Raw genomic sequence first — 22,572 nt, forward strand, 5'->3', positions numbered from 1 at the left:
GTGTGTATGTGTGTGTGTGTGTGTGTGTGTGTGTGTGTGTGTGTGTAGAGGCCAGAGGACAACCTTAGATTATTTATCCTCAAGCACAGTCTACCTTGTTCTTTTGAGACAGGATCTCACTGGCTGGACAAGATACAGGGACCCAGCCTGTCCCGAGATTATACTGGCCTTTTTGGGGAACAGACTCAGGTCTTTGTCATATAAGGCAAGCTTTAAACTGACTGAGCCATCTCTCAGCCCTGGCATTCAGTCCATTGTAATGATTGTTCTTGAGCAGGAATTCCTTCTGTTATATTAAAATGTACTCCTGTGAAAGAGAAGTTTTGTTTCTGTAACATATTTGTCTGTGTGGCGACTTCCTGGACGATTTAGAATGTAGGGAAATATGGATATTTGAGCATTTTAGCAAAGCCAGACACCAGCTCACTGAAACTACAGAGACTGGGGAGATAGCTAATTGTAGCTAGAGTCATTATTATGACCCTTAACTGCTAGGAGAAAATGATCCCCCATCAAGGATTTGTTTAAACTAGCCTCTGCGTGATGTTCTGTACGATCGGTTTTGTAATGGAGCTACCTCAGATGGAGCTGCCACCATATGTCAATACCGGGAGGCATTTGCATTCATTTTCGTGTTGAATTTTCACAACAATCCTGTGAAATATGTGCTGTCTCAATTTGCATATGTTGAGGCTGAATCACACAAAGCTGGCTGCTTCAAAGCTGCCCAGCTGTTCAACGTCAGCATCCACATCGTTCAGGCCCTGGATCACCTCTTCGTCCCCTGCCATTCCCTAGTCTATGGCCATTCCCCATTGCCGTACACTGTTTGAGGCCTTTTGCTAAGCATCTTGGAGATCACAGAGGCAAATACTGCACAGATCTTGCAACATTTGAGAGGATAAGGAAGTGTTGTGAGGCAGAATAGGCCAAATGCTGGAAGATACCTGTCATGGTAAGACCCAGGGGACGGACTGTCTTAGCTTTAAAGGCAGAGTCAGGACCACAAGAATCTAAACTTGTTGGATAAGAGTTTAGGAAAGAGCTGGATGAGAAAAGGCTGGAAGCAATATGTGGCCTACTCAAGAATGATAAGGAATCCAGTTTGAATGATGAATAAATTATAAGTGAAGAAACCCAAGTCAGGGTTAAATTGTAGGAAAAATGAATATCAAAATCACATTCTTTAGAAAGAACATCTTATACTGCAAAGGCAAGGCTTGGTGATATTAGTATGGAATATTTATATTTTGTACCACCTAACTATCCTTTTCCTAATTTAGTTGCAACATGGATATGCAGGAAGTGTACCATGTGTATTTCTCAGATATTAGCGTATGATAGAGGAACCTTGTGCTTGTCATCTGTTGCTGGGTAGACTCTCAGTCTCAGGGGTGTGCAACAGCCAGTGCTTGGTTTTGATCTTGAGTTGCTGGGTCAACTTGAATGTTGCTTCACTCACCTCTCATCTTCCTGGTCCTACACACCATGAACCACTGAAGGCAAACCATCCTTTCTAAGAGCAAGAGTATGAACCATGTGCACCACATTTCACTAGCCAAAGCGGGTGTCACAGGCCCAAAGTCAAGAGGGAGAAAGTCCCTGCTGACCACATTGCATAATGCAGAGAGCAGCTAGAGTTTGGGTAATGAGACTGTCCCAGCTCTACCTACCTAGTCCTCTCTGGCTCTATGCACCCATGCAGTTCAAATCTAGGAAATGCAGTTAAGGAATCTGCTGAGGTGGCTTTGTTGTTTGTTTTGTTTTTTAATCTCCCTAATACTTTTTATTTATCCCAGTATTTATTATCTTGTTCATTTTTTCTAACATAAACATTTGTAAGTTTGTGGTATAATGTTAAGTAAAGCAAGAATATAAGGGTGGACAAGGCTTCACCAGTCATAAAAGATCTCTCTCTCTCTCTCTCTCTCTCTCTCTCTCTCTCTCTCTCTCTCTCTCTCTCTCTCGTGCTGAATCTTCTATGTTACTGAATGCTGTAGTTTAATTTTGGCAGGATACATCCTGCCTGTATCTCTCTATTTAAGTTAGTTTGCAGGGAGAAGCCCCCATCCTAATATTCTCACAGCTAGTACAAGGTTTCTGGTATGTTATTAGCCATTGGATATCTTCTGTCATCCATAGTCTCCAGATTCTGTTATTGTATAGTAAACAGCCTCCATCTTAGTTGAGCAATGCCGTACCGATGCATTATTTCTTGTTGCTTGGTGGATCTCTGGGGCCTGTCTGCTTTCCACCCTCAAGTTCAATCATGCACCTTCGCTTAGCTAGGATCTTATGTGAGCTGTACTATCCAAGATGTCTTCAAGCCTCTCCTGCAGACTGCTCTTGACATGTAGTTGCCAAACTTTTCAAATGGTGCCTCTCCTCCATGTGAGGAAGCTAAGGCTGCCAAGTGTCTTTTCTCCTACCTTCTTCCCTGCAGATGCTTTCTGGTTTCCAAAGGTAAACTGCATGAGCCATTTCTAAGGTCAGCAGAAAGCTTCTCTTTCTTGTTATCCCAGTTTTTTTTTTGCTTTGTTTTGAAAAATAAGTTGTGTATTTGATGGTAGGTCTGATCTCTCTTATCAGTTGGTTGACAAGCGGTGGGAAGGAAGTGCATGGTCTTTAGAGGGCCCAGGTTTCCAGAGAGTCAAGGAGCAGGATACAGAGGAATGCCCAGAGGTCAATTTGAACACTGGCAGTACCAGCTTCCCTTTGTAACGAAACTGGCTCTTAACTGCTGCTGAGTTTGGTTTAAGGAGTACCTGATGTTTATACCAGTCCTTTAAGTAGAGGCACATGGATTATCGTAGTAAAACTTTTTGGATGGCATTGTAAGACCAAACAGCTGATAATCTATCAGGAACCTGGCAGCTACCCTTCATATGGACTTAGTTATACTCTCATACTTGGTGGTACATAAAATGGCAACATGAAACAGGAGAGAGAGAGAGAGAGAGAGAGAGAGAGAGAGAGAGAGAGAGAGAGAGAGAGAGAGAGAGAGAGAGAGAGAGAGAGAGAGAATTTTATACCAATCTGCTACCTGTCCAAAACTCTTCAGGGACCAATTTCTCAGGGAAGTGGTGAAAATTAAATGATAAAATCTTTTCTGATGTAAAAGCTGTGGGAGGCAAAGTAATAATTCATTGTGTATCCCTCATAATTTTGATTGCACAAAGTGAAGATTCATTAATGACACTTTGCTCTTAACATAAGTACAGAGAGAATAATGTATATCTGTATGGTACAGTAGCCATTGGCCACACATGGCTGTGGTGTGTGGATGATATAGCTAGGCCTGAGATACTTGTACATTTTGTGCTAAATGAAGAGTTAATATGGAAAATAATATAAAATAGCTCTTTAAAAATCCTGCTATTGATCACATTAAAACGGTAATTTGGATCTACCAGATTAAGTAAATTGTATTATTAAAATTACTTGTAAGCCGGGTGGTGGTGGCACATGCCTTTAATCCCAGCACTCGGGAGGCAGAGGCAGGCAGATCTCTGTGAGTTCGAGGCTGGGCTGGACCGATAGCCTCCAAAACAATACAGAGAAACCCTGTTTCGAAAAACCAAAAAAAAAAATTACTTGTATCTGCTCTTATTTTAATGCAACTACTAGAAATACTAAGAGTCCAGGCCAGGCGTAATGGCACACACCTTTAATCCCAGCATTCAGGAAGCAGAGGCAGATGGATCTCTGAGTCTGAGGCCAGCCTGGTCTACATAATGAGTTCAAGGACCTGCCAAACTACATAGCAAGAGCCTGTATCAAAAAACTAAACAACAAAACCAGAATGTTAAAGCTGGAGGTGTCTAGGAGGACTTTAATGGGACTAGGTTATGGTTGTGGAAGCTAAGAACTCAAAAGGGTAAACACCAAAAGATCTAATAATCCAATCAAAAAGTGGGCAAATGAAATAAACATTTCAAATATATCACTTGTTTTCTGTGTGGGGACTATCTTTAAAAAAACACACACACAATAATGTAGGAAGAGGGACTGTTAGGGAATAGGAAGGAATATTAGGAGTTGGGTGTGGTATAAGTATGGGTAATGAACATGTATAAAAGTACCATGAAACCCACTCCTTCATATAACTACCATATACTACTAATAATAAAAAGAAACACAGGCGGCCAATGTATGAAAACATGGTCAACACCATTAGCCATTAAGAAAACACAAGTCAAAACTGCATTGTGATTCAGCCTCACACTAGACAAGAAGAAAAGAACAATAAACACTGTCAGGATGGGCAGGGAAGGGACCCCCTTAAAACACTGTTGTTAGTCATGTAAGTTAGTCCCACCACTACGGAAAATGGTTTGGAGGTTTCTTCAGAAAACTAAAAATAAAATTACCCATGATCTAGCTATCCCACCACTGAGAATATTACCCCAAAGAACAAGGAAACCTGCATGTCCATGTTTATTATTGTGGCACTAACAGCAATAGCCATACTATGGAATCAGCCCAGGTACCCTTAAATGGATGAACAAATAAAAAAACGGTGGTCTACATAGGCAACAGGGATTTTATTTAGTCATAAAGAACAAAATGTGGTTGTTTGCAGAAAAATGAATAGAACTTGAGATCTTTATATTGAGTGTTGCTTGTTATCTCTCATGTGTGGAATTTTGGGGGAAGAGACTTAAAAGGTTTTTAAAAAGTACTGAAAAAGATAAGGGGACTGCAAAAGATGAAGGAGACGGGAGCATCATACAGGGTAATAGAGATCGTGAATATGGCTACATTACATTATAGACACATGCATGGAAATGCCATGGTAAAACCTACCTTGTATAATTTCTGTTCGCCAAAAGAAACTTAAAAACAAACAAACCAAAGCCTTTAACTCAAGATATGAAGAACATATCCTAGTATAGTCTTGGAAGATGTTATGATGTTTCAAACAAAGGCCCAGAAAGTTTTGCATGGCTAAAAGCTCACACAAACCTCATAAATTATAGAAATTTGACACACTGGCCAAGAGTTTTAACTCCATGCTTTTGTGTTACAAGTGCAGCCTGCTCGGTTACTGAAGGCTTTGAGAGTCAACATAGCCTGAGGGAAGTTGTTTCTGGAGACCTTCTTGATCGTTAACTAATTCAGTGTTTTCTTAAAAACAGCTTGTTTCATACCAAGTAACCAATGACAGTTGAGTTTCTCCTGTGTGTTGGGCACCATATTACGCACATGACATGTATCATCTTACTTCATCTTCAAAATAGCTGGAGAGAAAACAGGGCCTCTAATGTGCCAGGCTCTGCTACCCAGTGACACAGAGAGAGAGAGAGAGAGAGAGAGAGGGAGAGGGAGAGGGAGACGGAGAGGGAGAGGGAGACAGAGACGGAGAGGGAGAGGGAGAGGGAGAGGGAGACGGAGACGGAGAGGGAGAGGGAGAGGGAGAGGGAGAGGGAGACGGAGAGGGAGGGAGGAGAGAAGAGGTGGGGGGAGAGAACCTGCCCTGTCCATGATCATTTTTAAAGTGAGGAAACCAAGGCCTTATTTATCCAGGGTCACACAGCTATTAATTTGCTAATCTGGGACTCTGGTACTCAGTTTCCACCACCACTACTAATAGCCTCTAATATGGATCGTGCTGTTGTCCCTGACTTCCCAAGGAGTAAGGAGGGGGGGCTGAGAAATATTTAGGCAAGGACTAACTTCTTTGTTTTCTAATATCCAACACCCTCCACCTCATGCTGTGTTACACGTGCTCACACCCATTATCTGAGTTCCCTCCAGCTGTTGTGCTGGTAAAAGTCAGCCTCTCCAGCTGCCCTAGATCCCATCCACATTAGCTTTAAAAGCTTCAGTGTTGCGGTCTTTGCTTTGTGCTATTGGATTCTTTTCATCACCTACTGTCTGTAATTGCACTTCTTCATGGAGACATGGGTAGTCTTGATCAATTGTTTGTGTAAAAATTTATATATATATATAATTTATATATAGAGTACCATGAAACAACTGGGGAAAATCTTACATATGAATTGCAGTCAATCTATAGATTCATTGGAAAGGAACTGACACTCTTTGTGGGGACACCTCAGAGAGTTACAGACTACCTATCACACTGAATGTTATGTTGTTCAATATGCCTTTTTCAGTGTCATTCAACAAGCTTGTGTACCACACACACACAAAATGCTGGGTTCCATGTTCAATGCAGAGAAAATGTTGAAGAATTTGTTTCTTCTTCTTTAATGTCTTCTAGTCCATTCTGATGCACGTTTACTTTGAGAGGTGACTCAGGTTGCCATGTACAGGTAGGTTCCTGTCACAGATAGAGATGAATTCTGGCTTACCATCAGGAGTTTGATTCCAACTCCACCACTGTCTGGATTGCTTTTGAAAAGGACCTTAGCCCTGTCTGTGCCGCATTCGTAGTGTAGAGATAATCATGGCATCTATCACAAGGAAGTGTGTAAGAACAGAAAATGGGTGCCACAGGGCCCGATGCAAAACTAGCTCTCAAGCAGTTAATTGTCACTGGATAGATTTGTTTCAGTTGACTGACTTGGCTTTTCCACTTTTGCCTCCTTGGCTAACACACACACACACACACACACACACACACACACACACACACATCATTTGTCAACCAGTCCCATGAGCCTTGCTCTCTTGGTGGGGGATATGGAGATAAGTGAAAGATAGCATCATTTATCACTCAGTGTTCCAGGCAGCCTGACTACAAGAGAGAGAAGCCCCTGACTTGGCAGAACCCCTCACAAGGTTACTGGCAGAGCCCTGGGGGGGCCCTACAGCATCCCTCAGTTTCTCAGTTGCCTCCGCCAGGAGTCTTGCCTTTCTGTGGCTGCTTGGATCCCTCTGGCTGAAGCGAAGTGAGCTTGGCTCTGTGCAAGGCAGTGGAGACGCTGCTGGTGCTGCTGGCATCCCCCAGTGAGATTCACTGAACACTGGAGCTGCAGCCAAGGCTTGCTTGGTGCTGGGGGAAGTCCTAAGGCGGTGACTCACCAACAAGAGTAGAAGTGGGAGAGTCTCTCCCCTTGGCAATTCTCTGTGTTTCCTTCCCAAATGACATCAAAGAATTTGAAACTGGGACTTCTTCCTGGAATCCTGGCTGGCGTAACAAGATGATGTTCCCTAGGCATCTGCCTGTCTCCAGACAGTCTCCACCCAGCATCGCCCACCTGGCAGGTTGGCCTCATTTAATATCTGATGTTCCTATAGAATCCGACACCTAGGGCTTGAGTGTGGCTGCTGCTTTTGCCCCTGAATTATTACACGGCATCAGAAACACAGCGTTGGACTCTTGCATTACAGTTGATAAGGCTTGTTCACATGCGCCATTGTCACAGTCACCTCTGTGTAAGAGGGGAGGAGGCTGAAGCTAAGATCCACACTTAACTGAAGAAGGTTTGTGTGTAGAATGAGCAGGGTGGCTTGACTGAGGGGATTCCTTCTGGAATAAGCTTATCTGTTGGGAGGCATTAGATCTAAGCCAGTCTTTGCTTAGGAGCTTTGGGGAAGTAATTGCTAGCCGGCTGCTTTAACTCAGCTTTGACTGTTAAATGAGGATGTTTGGAGATTCTATTGTGATAATTAGGGGTGTTTTCGATGGACTTGAAACACCGTCGTGTTAACCACACAGCCATGAAATCTTGTAAACTAGCTTCAAAGCCTGGTTGAGTTCCTCACAAACAGACTTGTCGAGCTAGTGAGTTAGATCCTCCTCTGTGTAGTGTGGGGGTACCGTGGGGTTGTGGGCCTTAGACACATGGTTGTATATTAAGCATCTGAATACTACTTGGTGACATGTGACAAGTTCTGAGTAGGTGGCAACTGCTAGTCTCATCATCCTGTTGGCAGCCCGAAGACACACATGCCTCTTAGTATTCAGCCATGACGTCTGAAAGTTGTTGATCGGTCCTGTGTGATTAAACTATGAAGAATCATTATCATTTTCTTACAGATGTCAGATTCGTCAAACTTGAGCAACTGATCCGTTAGCCTGATGATCCTTATCTTTTTTAGTATAGATTTCTAAGTATTTGTGTTACTATGATCTGTTCCCTTTCTATCTTGACCTAGTCAAGACTTCTGTCTGTGTAAGGTGTGTGTGTGTGTGTGTGTGTGTGTGTGTGTGTGTGTTTTAAATGAGACAAGCGATATGATTTAAAAATGACAAATACGTTAAGGTGGCATATTTCTATGAAAGTGTGGTTTCCCACCGTATAGCTTAACAAGGATATGCTTTATTTATTGTGTTAGTTTTTTAATGCTGTGACAAAGCAAATGAGTAAACCAAGGGTGTAGGGACTTAACCTTGGCTCACAGTTTCAACCTGTGCTGGCTGACTCCTGTTCATTGGGCCTAAGATCAGGTAGACATCATGGCAATGGGAACATCTGGCAGAGAAGGCTGCTTGTCTACGAGGACAAGGAAGCAAAGAGAAAATGACGAAGGACCAATAGCCCAATTCCTCAGACTAGGTCCTGCCCGATAGTTTCCACCACCTCTCAATAGTTCCACTGAATTATTAATAAAAAATATTATGACTCCACGGATTAGGTTAACACCCTCGTGACCCAGTCTCCTTCCACATGTCCTGCCTCTGAAACAAACCTTCAACATATGAGCCTTTAGAGGATTTCAGTCCATATTACCAGGTGTGTTTGTATGTGTGTGTGTGTGTGTGTGTGTGTTTCATAGCCTATACTTTTCCAATTCTTCATGTACATGTGGACCCAAGGATGTTTCTAAAAGAATATTTCTTTGTGAAGCACCATAGAGAGACAAAGAGGAAGCAGAAACTGATGATGTATGTGGGTGTCATTAGAGAACTGCATCTGGAACTAAATGAAACTTTAAAATGATGTACAAAATAGATATTATTTCAGTTCATGTTTTATTTTTGAAAGATGCTAGTATTCATAATATTAAAATTGAATTCCTCACTTTATATTAGGAATTTCCAGTTGGATCTATTACAGTTTTGTTTATTTAGTGTGTGTGTGTGTGTGTGTGTGTGTGTGTGTGTGTGTGTGTGTGTGATTGTGTATCACACACATGCTATGGTGTGTTTGTGGAAGCCAGAGGACATCTCGCAGGAGTTCTCTCCTTCCTCTGTGTCACCACGGAGGCCCCGGCACTCAGGTAGTCAGGCTTGGCTGCAGGTGCTGTTTTCCTCTGAGTCATCTCACTGGCCCTTCAAGTGACTAAAAATTTAAATGTAAGATAAGAAATCAGAAGCTGAAGAAATAGCTCAGCCCATGAGGCATTTGCCACACAAGCATGAGGAAGATTCCATTCCTAGGACCCATGTAAAAAGTAATATATGTGTCACCCCTCCAAGGCTCAGAGAACATCACAGAAGAGTAGGTAAGAAGGATAGAAGAGTTGGAGGTGAGGTGTGCTCCAAAAAGACTTCTGGGTAAGATATGGGATTGCACTCATGAACTCACCATAGCTGTGGTTATTCACATAAGACATACACAAGACTGGGCCAGTCAACATTTCATCATGGAAGGGGGAGGAGCTTACGAGACCCCACCACTCACTGAGGGCCTATTAACACTTCCCTTTTTTTTTTTTAAGGAATGCTTTATTTTGAGATTAGTTTATATTTTTTTAAATTAGACACAAGCTTTCTTCACATATCAATCCCAGCTCCCTCTCCCTCCCCTCCTTCCCTGGCCCCTACCAAACCCCCCAACACCCCACCCAATTCCCCAACCCCCCACTCAATCCCCACTCTGCTCCCCAGGGAGGGTGAGACCTTCCATGGGAGATCTTCAAAGTCTGTCATATCATCCCTGGCAGGGCATAGGCCCTACCCCATGTGTCCAGGCTGAGGGAGTATCCCTCCATGTGGAATGGGTTCCCAAAGTCCATTTGTAAGCCAGGGATAAATACTGATCTACTATCTGAGGCCCCATAGATTGCTGAGGCCTCCTCTCTGACACCCCCGTTCACGGGATCTGGGTCAGTCCCATACTGGCCTCTCAGTCACCAGTCTGGGGTCCATGAGCTCCCCCCTTGTCAGGTCAGCTGTCTGTGGGTTTCACCAGCCGGACCTAGACTCCTTTGCTCATCACTCCTCCCTCTTTGCAACTGGGTTCTAGGAGTTCGGTTCACTGTTTATCTGTGGGTGTCTGCCTCTGCTTCCATCAGCCACTGGATGGAGGCTCTAAGATGGTGTATAAGGTAGCAATATAGCTACTAGGAAGTTGCCTATGCTCCAGTAATCACCTCCCACTTATACTCACATGGGAAACCTAATTAAACACAGTGGTCACACACACACACACACACACACACACACACACACAAGACATGAAACTAAGGATTGGGCCTTTTTGGGAAGAAGTGTTTTGGAGAAAGGACAAAGATGTGGATAATGGAGGATGGAAATGAATAAAATCCATGCTATGCATGCATGAAACTAAGACTAGAAATAAAACTTAAAAAGTAGTGTTTTCCAAAGTCCTAGCTGTGATGGTGTGTGCTTTGTAAGCTCAATGCAGAGGAGGAAGAATGGGACCCACTGACCAGCCAGCCTGGCCTGTACAGATACTAGAAAGTGTTCTTATAATCTTAGGTTGCAAAATGTCTTCCATATAGTGCTATGAAATCTGATCTCATAAAAATGAAGTGGATAAATTGACTGCATAAAAATCTAAAACCTCTGTGCAGCATTAACTAAGCAAACCACTCTAAGTGGAGTTTAAAGACAACTGTCAAACCATAAATAATATTTGCAAAACAAATAAGGTAAATGTGAGAAATACAAAAGAAAGACTTGAAATTTAAAAACAAAGAAATTGCTAATTGAAAACTGGACTGAATTTGTGACCAAGCAATTTGAAGAAGAAAAATTTAAGAAAGTTCAATAAGAACAGACAGAAAAATATTCAACTGCTCAGTCCTAAGTGACCCCTAACCTCACCCCCATCCCATCCCCAGATTACACACAGAAAGAAAGAAAATCAAAGCAGTTTTTACCCCTCAAACTAGGCAGGAGTAGACATCTGTCTCTTGTTCTAATGAGTTATGCCAAAGCAGAACAGTTTTTCTGCAGCACAAAATAGCAAAATGCATATGGGATTTAAAGAAGTATGCCCCTTGCTCCCGCAGTGTGACAAGGAGATAACCAGACAAGCCGATGTGGTACATACATGTCTACCTCGCTACCCGACATGTGTGCAGTAGAACCACTAAAGATGAAACAACCCTGCAGGGTGTTCTAAAGTGAACGGTGCAATAGACTTTACACAGCATGCCTTGTTTATAATGGTATCCCAAGAGTTTGTGTTCAGCTATATTTACTTGTGTGTCTGCTTGCTTGTCTGTGTATTGATTTATGATGTGTGTGCCACAATGCGCATGTGGGAGTCAGAGGGCCGCTTGTGGGAGTCACTTCTTCCCTTCTGCTACGCGGGCCCTGAGATTGACCAGGTGGTCAGGCCTGGCAGAAGGCACCTTCACCAACTGGGATATCTTGCTGGACCTTTGTTGTAGTTTCTGAGCCTCACGGTGTAGCCCAGGCTGGCCTATAGCCCGCTTGTCTACCCAGGCTAGTCTCATATTTCTGGCAAACACCTGTCTCTGCTGGGATTAGAAACATATGGCACCATACCTAGCTGTAAGTTTGGTTTGTGATATATGTAACATTCTATGTCATTGCATAAAGAAGGTATTTGGGACCCTTCCACCAACATTAGCAGTCATTTCAGGGGATGGTGAAGTTTTTCTTTGCATTTATAATGAACATTTATTAGTCAGTGTAACTGTTTATTTTGATGAATGCAATTTAAATGTTCCCAACCTCTGAAGGGCTTCGGTTGGATTTTGGGGCAGTGCAGGTCTGCTCCCTGAGGACAGCGCACTGTGACTGCAAGTAGCTTTGCACCATAGGGATCTGTGCGATGGCATGTTTGCTCAGGGAAACAGATGGGGTCTGATTCCTGGTGCTTGCTTCATTCAAACCTTAGCATCCCTTGTCAGTCTGAAAACATTTGCTGACTGTTTTGCGTGCCTTGGGCACCATGCTAGGCATCATGGCTCATACAGACGGGCAAACCTAGTCTCTGCCTTTAAGGCACTAGTAAAGGGTAACAGATGAATATCTTAGCGTAAAGTGTCAGTATCCTGTGACGATACTGCAGAAGGGTGCCTCGTCACAGAACAGGGTGAGTAAGGCCTTTGCTTAAAAGATGAGCAAACAGAAGAACGGTGGGACTGAGGCATGGCGACGGCACAGGCGGAAGGCTCAGGGACAGTGCGCACAAGGTATATCTAGAGGAGGCTGGGGAGCTGAACAGACAGGCAAGAAATTAGCCAGAAAATCTCACATTAGGAAAGGAGCCCCAAAAATTTGGGGATTTCACACTAATTTTCCTCCCAAACACTAAAAAGCTCCCACAGACAGTATGAGAATCGTGTTACAGATCTGGAAATTGGCTGAGCATTTGGAAAACGCTAGAAAGGACGTCTAGAAGATTGGGAGCTAATTACCTCATATTAGATAATTATGGACCCTGAAATGATAATTTCAGAACACAGGCTCACGTGTATGATGAGGCTGCATTATCGATAAACCATGACAGAACCAGATGAGTCATGGTATGACAGTATGACCTTTGTGGGACTGGACACAACTTACTTATTTTTGTGAATTGCTAGTGTCTTTAAGGAAATGATGCATGCAGTCTGTGCATCGTATATTACATGCAGATATTCTTCAGGAAGACTTTCAAAGGAGCTTGTGAGAAGGCTAAGTGCCCTGAGTTCAATGCCAGCATGCACATAAAAACCAGGTATAGTGCTGGAGAGCTAGAGACAGGTGGATCCCTGGGGCTCAGCGGCCAGCCAGTCTAGTCAAAACTGAACTGCACATTTAAGGACATACCCTGTCTCAGACAGTAGGTGAAGGTGATTGAGAAAGACACCTGACATCGACCTCTGACCTCTAAATGCATGTGTACACACACACACACACACACACACACACACACACACACACACACACACACACACACACCAAGCTTTGGGGTCCTCGCTGCCCTAAGATTTAAGTTGCTTCCATTGCTGCAGGTAAGCCCTGAATCTTCACCAGTTTTCAAAGGGGAAGATTGGGACACGGTGGCTAACATCTGTAGTATGTCCATTCCCATGGAATGCAAAGTATCCATAAGTCATCCACCTCTGTAAGACAGCAAAAGTGTGGTGTAGAAGCCTAGCTTTAAGCTATCTGCCCTCCCCTAAGTGTTCCTCAGATACAAATCATTTTCAATTGAGCAGTTTGTGATCATAAATTGGTGTCAGAGTTAATTGTGTTTCTGATAACAGTGTTTTAAACTGTGAGGAAAATTGCCCCAACCAATTAAGTGCTCCTAAGCTAATAATACCCTGTGAGGGGTGTTGATTGGCTAGTTACAAGATTAAGAGTGTTCCATGGGAACGAGAAGGCAGTGTGTGCTTGCTGGTAGCGGACCAGAGGTACAGATTCAGGTGTCCTGCCCTTTGTCTTTAAACTGTTTTAACAAGAGAAAATGTTAATGTGTAAGAAACTATTCAGCGAGAAACTGAGGATCGAAAGCAGGCACTAAAGGGTAACAAGTGTCCTGTGGACCAAATGCCCACCAGTGCCCTGTCCACCAGTGCCCTGATGCTGTACTCTGAATGTCCCTGTCACCACTTGAGTTAGTATGATGAGATTCTAAATCTCAATTTAACAGTGTTAAGAGGCAGACTTTGGGGGCATGGTTGGGTCCAGAGAGGAAGCACTCATGAATGTCCTCACTGCCCTTATCAAACAGTCCCAGAACAGCTGACCTGCATTTTATGCCCTGTAACAACACATTAAGAAGGAACCATTTGTGAGAAAGCAGGCCTCACCAGACACCTGCTGGCACACTAATCCTGGACTTCTCAGCTTCCAAAATGTGAGAAACAATCTACATAGAAGTACTATGGTGGAGCAGATGAGCTACCTGTAGTAGAAACTGTGGTGTCCCCCTCTTTGGAAGTAGGGAGAAGAGTAAAGTGGCATGAGATAGGCTTCCCTGCTTGGAGAACAGCCTGGCTCGGGTTCAGGTAGTCATCAGTATGTTACAATCACAGACTCTGATCCGCTTGAAGAGGGAGTAAATGGTTTACTGGGTATCGTTGCACACACTCAAGTGAGGGAGCCGAGGTTGGGAGAAGCAAGGTGATTTCTGAAGGCTCACACAGGTCATATCTTACAGCATTTGGTCAGAAACACCCCTGTTTTTGATTCCTAAACCTCAGTCAATGAACAAGTGGTGCTGTGGGAAGAAGAAGCCCCAGGGAAGTTATGCTGCTAGGCCTGCAGAGGGGTTAGGAAAACGTCCAGAAACAGTGTCTGTGTTCTAGAAGCTTCCAGTTCAATGGAAGACCAAAGTCTTGGATCACCCGTCTGTTGCTTTACAAGAATTTTGATTTATCAGACACTGATGTATGAAGCACAGTGTCTGTGAGGCTTTCTTGGCCCTAGTCTGCTGAGTGGTCAGGGATAGATAGCTACGTACTCTGGCTCCCATTCCTCGTGCTGACATACTGTGACTCCTCAGATGACAGTGACATGAGGACTCTGAAGACATGCCCTCTTATTGTAACCTCCTCCTGAGCAACTCTTATTGTAACCTCCTCCTGAGCAACTCTGGCTGTTGGACTCCAGGCAACTTCAGTCCAAGGAAGACCAAAAGTATCTGTGTTTAGAGGTTGATTGCTAGAGACTCATCCCCATGTTTGGCTCTGCCTGGCTCTTGAACATTTTGAACCAAATAAAAACTGTGTGCACCAGATAATTAATGTCACAATAGTAGTATGTATATCTATGTTCTGCTAACACATAACTAGCAATTACTATTTAAACATGAATAGAATTTATCTTTGAAAGTTTTAAAGGTTTTTCATAATAAAATTTTAACTAGAAGGGCCATAAATAAGGGAATGGCCCCTGTGGAGGGATGGAGACTATGAAGGACAAACATAATGTTGGCAGCCTACTTGCTCTTTACTCATGACCCATATTTGAAGTTACAGTGTATATGAGTGTTTCAATTTTCATTTAAAATGTTTTCACAAGCCTATGTATATGACTATTAAGAAATAAAGAAGTGCTAGAGAGATTAAATCAGTGGTTAAGAGTACAGCTGCCCTTGCATCTTCATTCCCTACACCCACATTAAATGGCTTACAATGCCTGAGTCCAGTTCCAGTGGAGCCAGTGCCCTCTTCTGGCCTCCTTGGGCACTGCACTCAGGTGGTACACATGCATACACACATAGTAAAATATAAAAGTTAAAGAAGAGTTGAAGGTAAAAGTAAGGGCAGAGTAGAAATAACATTTCTACAAACTATAAAAAGCACATCTACCAGCCTGAACAATTTCCTCAAGCTGCAAGCAATGCCACATAGGCCCATATCTTTATCCAGACCATGTTGCATTTCCATTTTGAAAACCACATTAAAAATGAACTAAATTACATTTGAATTCCCTTCCAGCTGTGGATTCCCAAGCTTTGCTATGTAAATGTCACTGCTGATCTTGATATGCAACCACAGAAGAAATTCTCAAATTATATGTATGAATATGAGAGGTTAGTTTTAATGTACCCAAGCAACTTTGCATTTATTATGTCATCTGTATGGCAGTATTTTTCCGTTAGTCTTTTAGTTTTGATTACCTCCCTTCACTCAAGAAATGTCTTTACTTCACAGTACTCATATCTGGAGAGACCTTTCCTCCTTGTGCCTTCCCTGATGCAGTTGTTAGGTCGCCAGTGTTTAAGAGAGAAAACAATGTGCTTTCCATTCTAATGGAACTCTGAAAAAAATCACAATTACCCATTTAAGAAATACTAACTGTGCAAATATTATTAAAAGGAAGCCTGGCTTTTACTAGCAGATAAAAGATGTAATTAGACAATGGCTGTCTGTTTTGCCTGCACCCTAGGAGATGAACCAGGCAATAGCTGCAAAGACAGATCTATAATGTGGTCAGACAGGGACGAGGCCACATAGAGAAAGAAGAGCTCAGCAGGTGACAGGGTGGCTTGTTCAGATTCATTGTCCAGGAAAAGTCAAGGAGTTGGCCTTTGCACACACCTGAAGGAAGCAAGCCAGGAGCCATTGAGAAAGGGTGTCTGCAGAAGAGGCAGTCTAGGCCAGATGTCTGAGGACTGCCTGGTGGATTCCAGGAGGGAAGCTTGAGTGATAAACAAGGAGAGGCAGCCAGGCCCAGTAGCTGAGGCAAAGATGCAGGACTCTCTTGTAATGAAGTGGCAATGGTAAGGAGAGGGTTCACGTTGGATGAAGTCTGACTTTGTTTCTAAGCTTAAAGAATTACCTAGGGTGGGAAGGGATGGCTCAGTGAGTGCAGTGTCACAGTCAGATGGAAGAAAATCTGATACTCTGATACACAGCAGGGTGTCTATAGTTAATAATAATGTTTGTGTTTCAGACAAGTTGAAGAAGGGATATTTGAATGTTTTTACCACAGATAAATGGTGTTTAAAATGATCTAATAACCCTGATTGGGTCTTTGCACAATTTGCATGTACAGGGAAACACCCCGTAAAGGTTTGCAAGCATTGTATGTTAATAAAAAAAATTTATAAAGAAGTTTTTTAAAGGCACCATCCTGGCTGTCATGCAGGGAGTTGATTGTAGAAAATGAGAGTGAGGCATGATATAGTCCACTTTTAATCTCAGCTCTTAGGGTCTGTCTCAGTGTCTCTCTATTAGTGGAGGCCAGCCAAGGGCCGTGCCGTGGTAGTGTGCCCCCAAAGAAAAGTGTGTGTCTGTGGGAGAGTGAGAGCAGATGAGTGGCGTAGCGCTACTCCATTGTCCTGGTGAGTGGTGACTGACGGGGTCTGCACTAAAGTTGCCGGTGGAGATGGGGAACTCAAGACTGGGTGTGGGGCTTCTGTGAAGAGTGCTTGTGCGTGGACGTCACCATAGCACTCCTATCCGTGGCTCTCTCCATGAGGATGGGAGAGTGGTAGAGGCTTGTACCAACAGAAGCTCCCCACCTCCACCCCTCGCCCCCCCCACCAGTCTTCACACTGTGGGAAAACCAAGAAACTCGGGCCCTCAGTGTATCCAGCTGGGCTGAGGGGTCAGTATGGTCGGGACTCTCATACGTTAACGTCTGTGCCTTGTTTTTACATTTGATTATGGCTGAGACATGAAAAGCAGAACTGGAGGTGATGATCATGTGCTTACAGAGTGACGGGGGCTCCGCATTGCACAGGCACGAGGTAGAGACTCGTCCCTTCTGGTCTAAGAACCTACAGAATTCGGTTACACTTCCTTACATTCAGCCTGAGCATGAAAGGGGAGTTTCAGGCATGCAGCATTGGTTTAGTTGGAGTGCATTCCTTGCCTGAGGGCCAGTGCTCCCAAAGAGGCAAGTTGCTGGTCTCACCTGCCTCCCCATAACAGTCATTTCTGGACTTCTGCCACAGTCTCTGGTTCGCCCACTCTTTCTCGTCCCTCAGGGCCTTCTGAGTTCCTCTATTTCCTCACCATCTGCCCTCAGCTTTGGCCCGTGTTCCCAGTCTCTCCACTTAGGATGCCTTCACTGCATCCTCAGGTAGCAGTGACCCTATGCCCCGAGAGGAGGGGTGTGTGCTGAAAGCCCCGAGAGGGGGTGTGTGCTGAAAGCGTAGCTTTCTGTGGAGGCTCAGCAAGCACCCAGGCAACTTCCCATTGGGAGTCTCCAGTGTGCTCTCTCATCTGCCCTCCCTCCATCCCCACCATAACAGCATCAGGAGTCCTTAAGGTGCTCTGCAAAATGTGTCCTGTGCTCCACGGTCTTACAGCAGGAGAAAGTGCCCCATGGCAAGGTACAGGGTATGTAGACACAGTGACACTTGTGTGAAGGGGGTCAGTGCTGGCTGGCTTGACCTCTGCAGACTGTGGGGAACAGTCGAGAAAAGATGAGGTGGTAGACATAGTCAAAGGATAGAGAAGTGATCAGGGTACTGAGATGATAAAAATGTGGTAAGTCAACCAAAGCCAGGGCCACCCATATGGCATCTTGAAGGAGAACGGGACAACTGCAGAAGATCTTTGGTTTTCTGAGCATGCGGCCCTTGTGAGAAGAGGTACATACAGACTTACCAAAGGAAAGGAGAGAAGAGCCCACAGGCCTCCCTCACACTGCCAGCATTCCCGCTGCTCATTTCCAAAACTTTTGGATGAAGGCAAGCAGGGAATATTTTTCAGAAGTAAAGACATTATATAAATTTTCCATGAAGTATAGTTCAGATGTGTTTTCCCATTTTAAAAGCCCGTTCACACTGCTTGTATCAGGGAACTACTTCAGCTGAAAATGACTCTATCCATTTTCTTCCCATTCTTTCTAATAATGACTTCGCTGCTGCTGAAGTCTTGTTAATAGTTCTATAACGCAGGTAAAGCCAGGCTCGTGGAAGCCAGCATCAGTCCAGAGGCATATTAAAGGAACACCCGTCATCATTGGAAGGCTATTTAAACTTTTACTAAGACCTGAAAAGTCATCTCATTCATGAATCACACATTGAAACTTATTCCTCCATAAATTTCTGCCCTTGACTGCTCCCATTATTCCTCTTTTGAATTACTTCAAAACCCTCTCTTCTCTTGTGTGCCCTGCAGCTTTCCCTCTAGACCAGCCTACTTAGGGCTTCCTGCTCTTCCTTGCATCTGACTATTTTCCTCCCATTAGCCCTGAAACTCAGGTTTCATGTAGATTGGTCTGGTTCCCAGGGTTACCTCCTCACCCTGCTCAGTCTGTTCCACAGATCTCACTAGTCCATCTGCCCTAGGCAAGCCAGACCTCTACTTGAGTCCCTGGATGTTGGGTATTTAACACCTAGACAAATGATACAAACGTTTCTCTGCGTTCTGCCATGATTACCTGAGGATCTTTCCTCTACCAGAAGTTCACTTAAGTCAGGACCTGGTGAAGGGAATTGAGTCAGACAGACGTAGTCATTAGACTGTGGTTCTTCACAGTCATGCACACACAGGTGCTCATGCGCAAACACGCATACTCACTCATTCCTACCATTGCCCAAATGACAGGCAGCCACAGTAGTTAAGGAGAGTTTATGGTGTTGACTCAAAATGCAGTGCCTGGTCCAGAAAGAAAGAGACTGTCCTGAAGTGAATAGGAGTGACCACGGCTGTGTTGCAAGGACCAAGTGACCCTGAATGATATGTTCCACTGGAGCAGAGGTTGCTTGAACCCTTACAGGCACAGTGTTTGACAAACTCATTGATGGAGACATCAGGTAAGCATGTTAGAGGGGTGGGAGAGGGGTTGTCCCGGATGCTGCCCATAGTTTTAGAGTTGATAGAAGCGAATGGTCTACGATGTACTAGTGACATTTCAGATGGTTTACCTAATAATGACAAGGCTGTGCAGTCAGATGTAGAGGCTGGTAGTGTTTATTGAGAGGACTGATGACACTTTGCAGCATTCATGGCATGCTACACGATCTGTAGGGTCATCAACTTTGGAGAACATGGGTTCACCTTGGATGACCATGCCCTCTCCTACTAATCAGTCATCCTATAAATTTGTGAGTGTGGTTGGCGGAAAAAGCAACTGCAGATGAAACAGCTGAAGTGGAGTAGAAAAACAATGTGTGTTTCTGGCCCTGCAGAGAGTGGTGGGGTAGAAAAACAATGTGTGTTTCTGGCCCTGCAGAGAGTGGTGGGGTTACCAGTCTCATATGCAGAGAAGGACACGTGTGACATGGTAGCCGTGTCTTCTCATATTTGTCTGTCACTGCTCTATAGTTTGCCTAAAAAAGAATGTCTGTGTTTGTATTTATTTTAGATTTTATATAAAACATGTACACATATTATGTAAATTCCATTGCAGACCCAGATCTGAAACTCTGCCATACAACAAGCCAATGTCCCATGAAATAGGAACATTATCACCACTACGGGGAATTTTAATCTGATTTTTGCTTACCTTTTGTTTAAATACAAACAAGCATTAGGTTTCCTTATTGGATAAACACACAAAGAGCACAAGGGATTTGTATCTTGGTGACATTAACATGCTTAGATTTTGTGGTATCTTAACAGGGACGGATATAAATATGAACACTCTCTGTACTTTTCTCTAGTAGGCTTCCATGTCCAGTCTCCACAAAGTTTGTCTGAAAACAATTCTCCTTGTAAATTTTGAACAACTGAGATCTTCAGATCTTTAAAACTTAAGTGGCTTCATTTGAAAGTAGTTGTATTTATCAGGATCATTTAATACAAACTGGAAAAATAAGAATCTTTCTATGAATATGCAGAAACCTTATATAGGGATTTTTTTTTAGGAGCAGACTGTGTGTAACTGTCCTAGAAATTATTCGATATACTATCACTTTAAGGCTGATGAGATGACATTATACAAGTGCAGTTACAGAAGTCATGGATAGGAATTGCCTGACTCAGGGCTTGAGGGCATTTCGTGGAGTTCTCCAGTAGAGTCTAGTCTACTTCATGCATAACGTCATTCCAAATTTAGGGTCCGTCTGGTGAACCTTGGCAGTGAGATGCTGTCAGTCTGTGTGTACTGAGGGATATGCCCAAGCAGGAGACAGGTCCCCCCTCAACAGCTGTTTTCCTAGGGTACCTTCTACATCCGCTTCCCCATCTCCCCTGCATGGCTTATCACAGAACCCAGAATGTAGCATACATTGATGGGAGCTTTCCAGATGAGGAATGATTAGAAGTGACCTCAGATAAGCTGACATGATCAAAACCTTCACTGCCTTACACGTAATACCTCTACAGTTAAACTTCTGTCAGTCCAGCGAATGTCACACACTGAGCTATTGGTAAAAAGCTAGTTAGCTAAAATGGCTATTGCTAAAAGGGGAACATGATGCTAAACTTTAGAGAATAGGATGATAAGAGAGGTAAGTTTAAAAACATGGTGATATAAGCGTTGTATATGGGAGTTAAAATGCCTGGGTCCACAGATCCACTGTTTATAAGGTGTGTGCAAAATGCAGGGGACAGGGGACAGGAGATGGAAAGGAGGAAGCAAAGAAGGAAAGGAGAGGAGTACGGGGAATCTGACAAAAAAAATTCCAAATTTATTAAAAGCAGTGACCCGGGTTCAAGAGGCTCAGTAGAGCCCACAAAAGATAAAGATCAATAGGACTGGTGTACTGTTGACTTCCTCTACTCCCATCCTTAGCACACACCCAGCCTCAGTTTCTCCCTTTGTGCTGCATACTTTTGAATGCACCAATTAAAGATCCTTCTTTGACAAAAATAACCTTTTGACTGTGCAGTAAAGAAAGTTTGAGAAATGGCTTTGGAGACGTGTCCTGGTGGGGATGCCGCAGCGGCAGGACGAGGGTAGGAAACAGCAGGCCGCAGTGGCAGAGCGGAGGAAGGCGTTTGAAGGAGAAGCTGTTTGACATCAAACATGCTTTCTGCCTGCTTATACTGTTGGCTCAGCTCCAGCCTTCTGCCCAGGAACAGGAGAGGAAATGCTTCATGTCTCATCTAACATCACAAGACTGTTTCTTCCCAAGACCTACTCGGATGGTTTCTGAGCTCTTTGTGGCCTGGCTCAGCTCTGTTGAGTTAAAGGGGCTTTCAGGGAGGGAATGAAATGAAAACCAGCTCTTCTGTAACTTCTGTGCAGACCTGTGCTTTTAAGTGCAGAACATGTGTGTGTGTGTGTGTGTGTGTGTGTGTGTGTGTGTGTGTGTGTGTGTGTATTATGTATGATGGGAAGTCTCTGTTCATGTTCTATAATGAGGTGTGATTATATGGGGGTCCGAGGTAGGACATTAGAGAATCTACCAGATTGTGATACGTTAAATTTAATAATTGGAGACTCAGCTAAGTGTTCAGTTAAACCGTAGCAATTATGTCATTGTGCCGTGATTTATAACTGTTAATGCCTCAAACTAAAGTTGGGATGCCCCCATTGTTAAATTTTTATGTTTTGTCTGTATTTTGATCTCTGTGTGATTATACCAGGTACATAATTATAGCTGTTCTTTTTTTAATTAGCAATGCTTTTGCAGCTTATGAGTAAACAATCCTTAATTAAATGTGTTGGTATTATTAACTTCCTTTTTTTCATCTGAATAGCAAATCAGAGTATGAGATTCTCTTGTTTGCTTTTTTTATTTTGAGATAGTATTTTCTGGGTAACCTAGACTGGCCTCAAACTCACACTGTAGTTAGGCTGACCTCAAACTCAAGACCTTCCCATTTCAGTCTCCTGTGTACTGGGATTATGCACATGAGTCAGTGTGTAAAAGACTTTTGCTTTGTACTTGTAGATTCAAATCCATCTATTAACTTGTTAATTTTAGACTTGGGATTCCTGAAAGGCTCATTACTGCAATCATACACACGTCTCTCAAATTTCTTTAGAAAGAAGTAGAAATGGGGCTGGGGAGATAGCTCAGTTGGTAAAGTGCTTGCCACACAAGCATTAGGACCTGAGTTCAAATCCTCAGTACTGGTGTAAAAAGCCAGGTGAGAGGGTGTCCCTCTGTAGCCTCATTGCTAGGAAGCAGAGAGAGATGGGGGGAGAGGGAG

At 43.5% G+C, this 22,572-nt stretch overlaps 1 protein-coding gene across 7 annotated transcripts in view; it reads left to right on the top strand.

Moving 5' to 3' along the window:
- Positions 1-22,572, top strand: part of CUNH1orf21 (chromosome unknown C1orf21 homolog) — a 193,773-nt gene that overhangs the window by 87,398 nt on the left and 83,803 nt on the right. The window lies entirely within an intron of this gene.

This window comes from Mesocricetus auratus, unplaced genomic scaffold (assembly GCF_017639785.1).
Source record: "Mesocricetus auratus isolate SY011 unplaced genomic scaffold, BCM_Maur_2.0 Super-Scaffold_100676, whole genome shotgun sequence".
Taxonomy (NCBI): domain Eukaryota; kingdom Metazoa; phylum Chordata; class Mammalia; order Rodentia; family Cricetidae; genus Mesocricetus; species Mesocricetus auratus.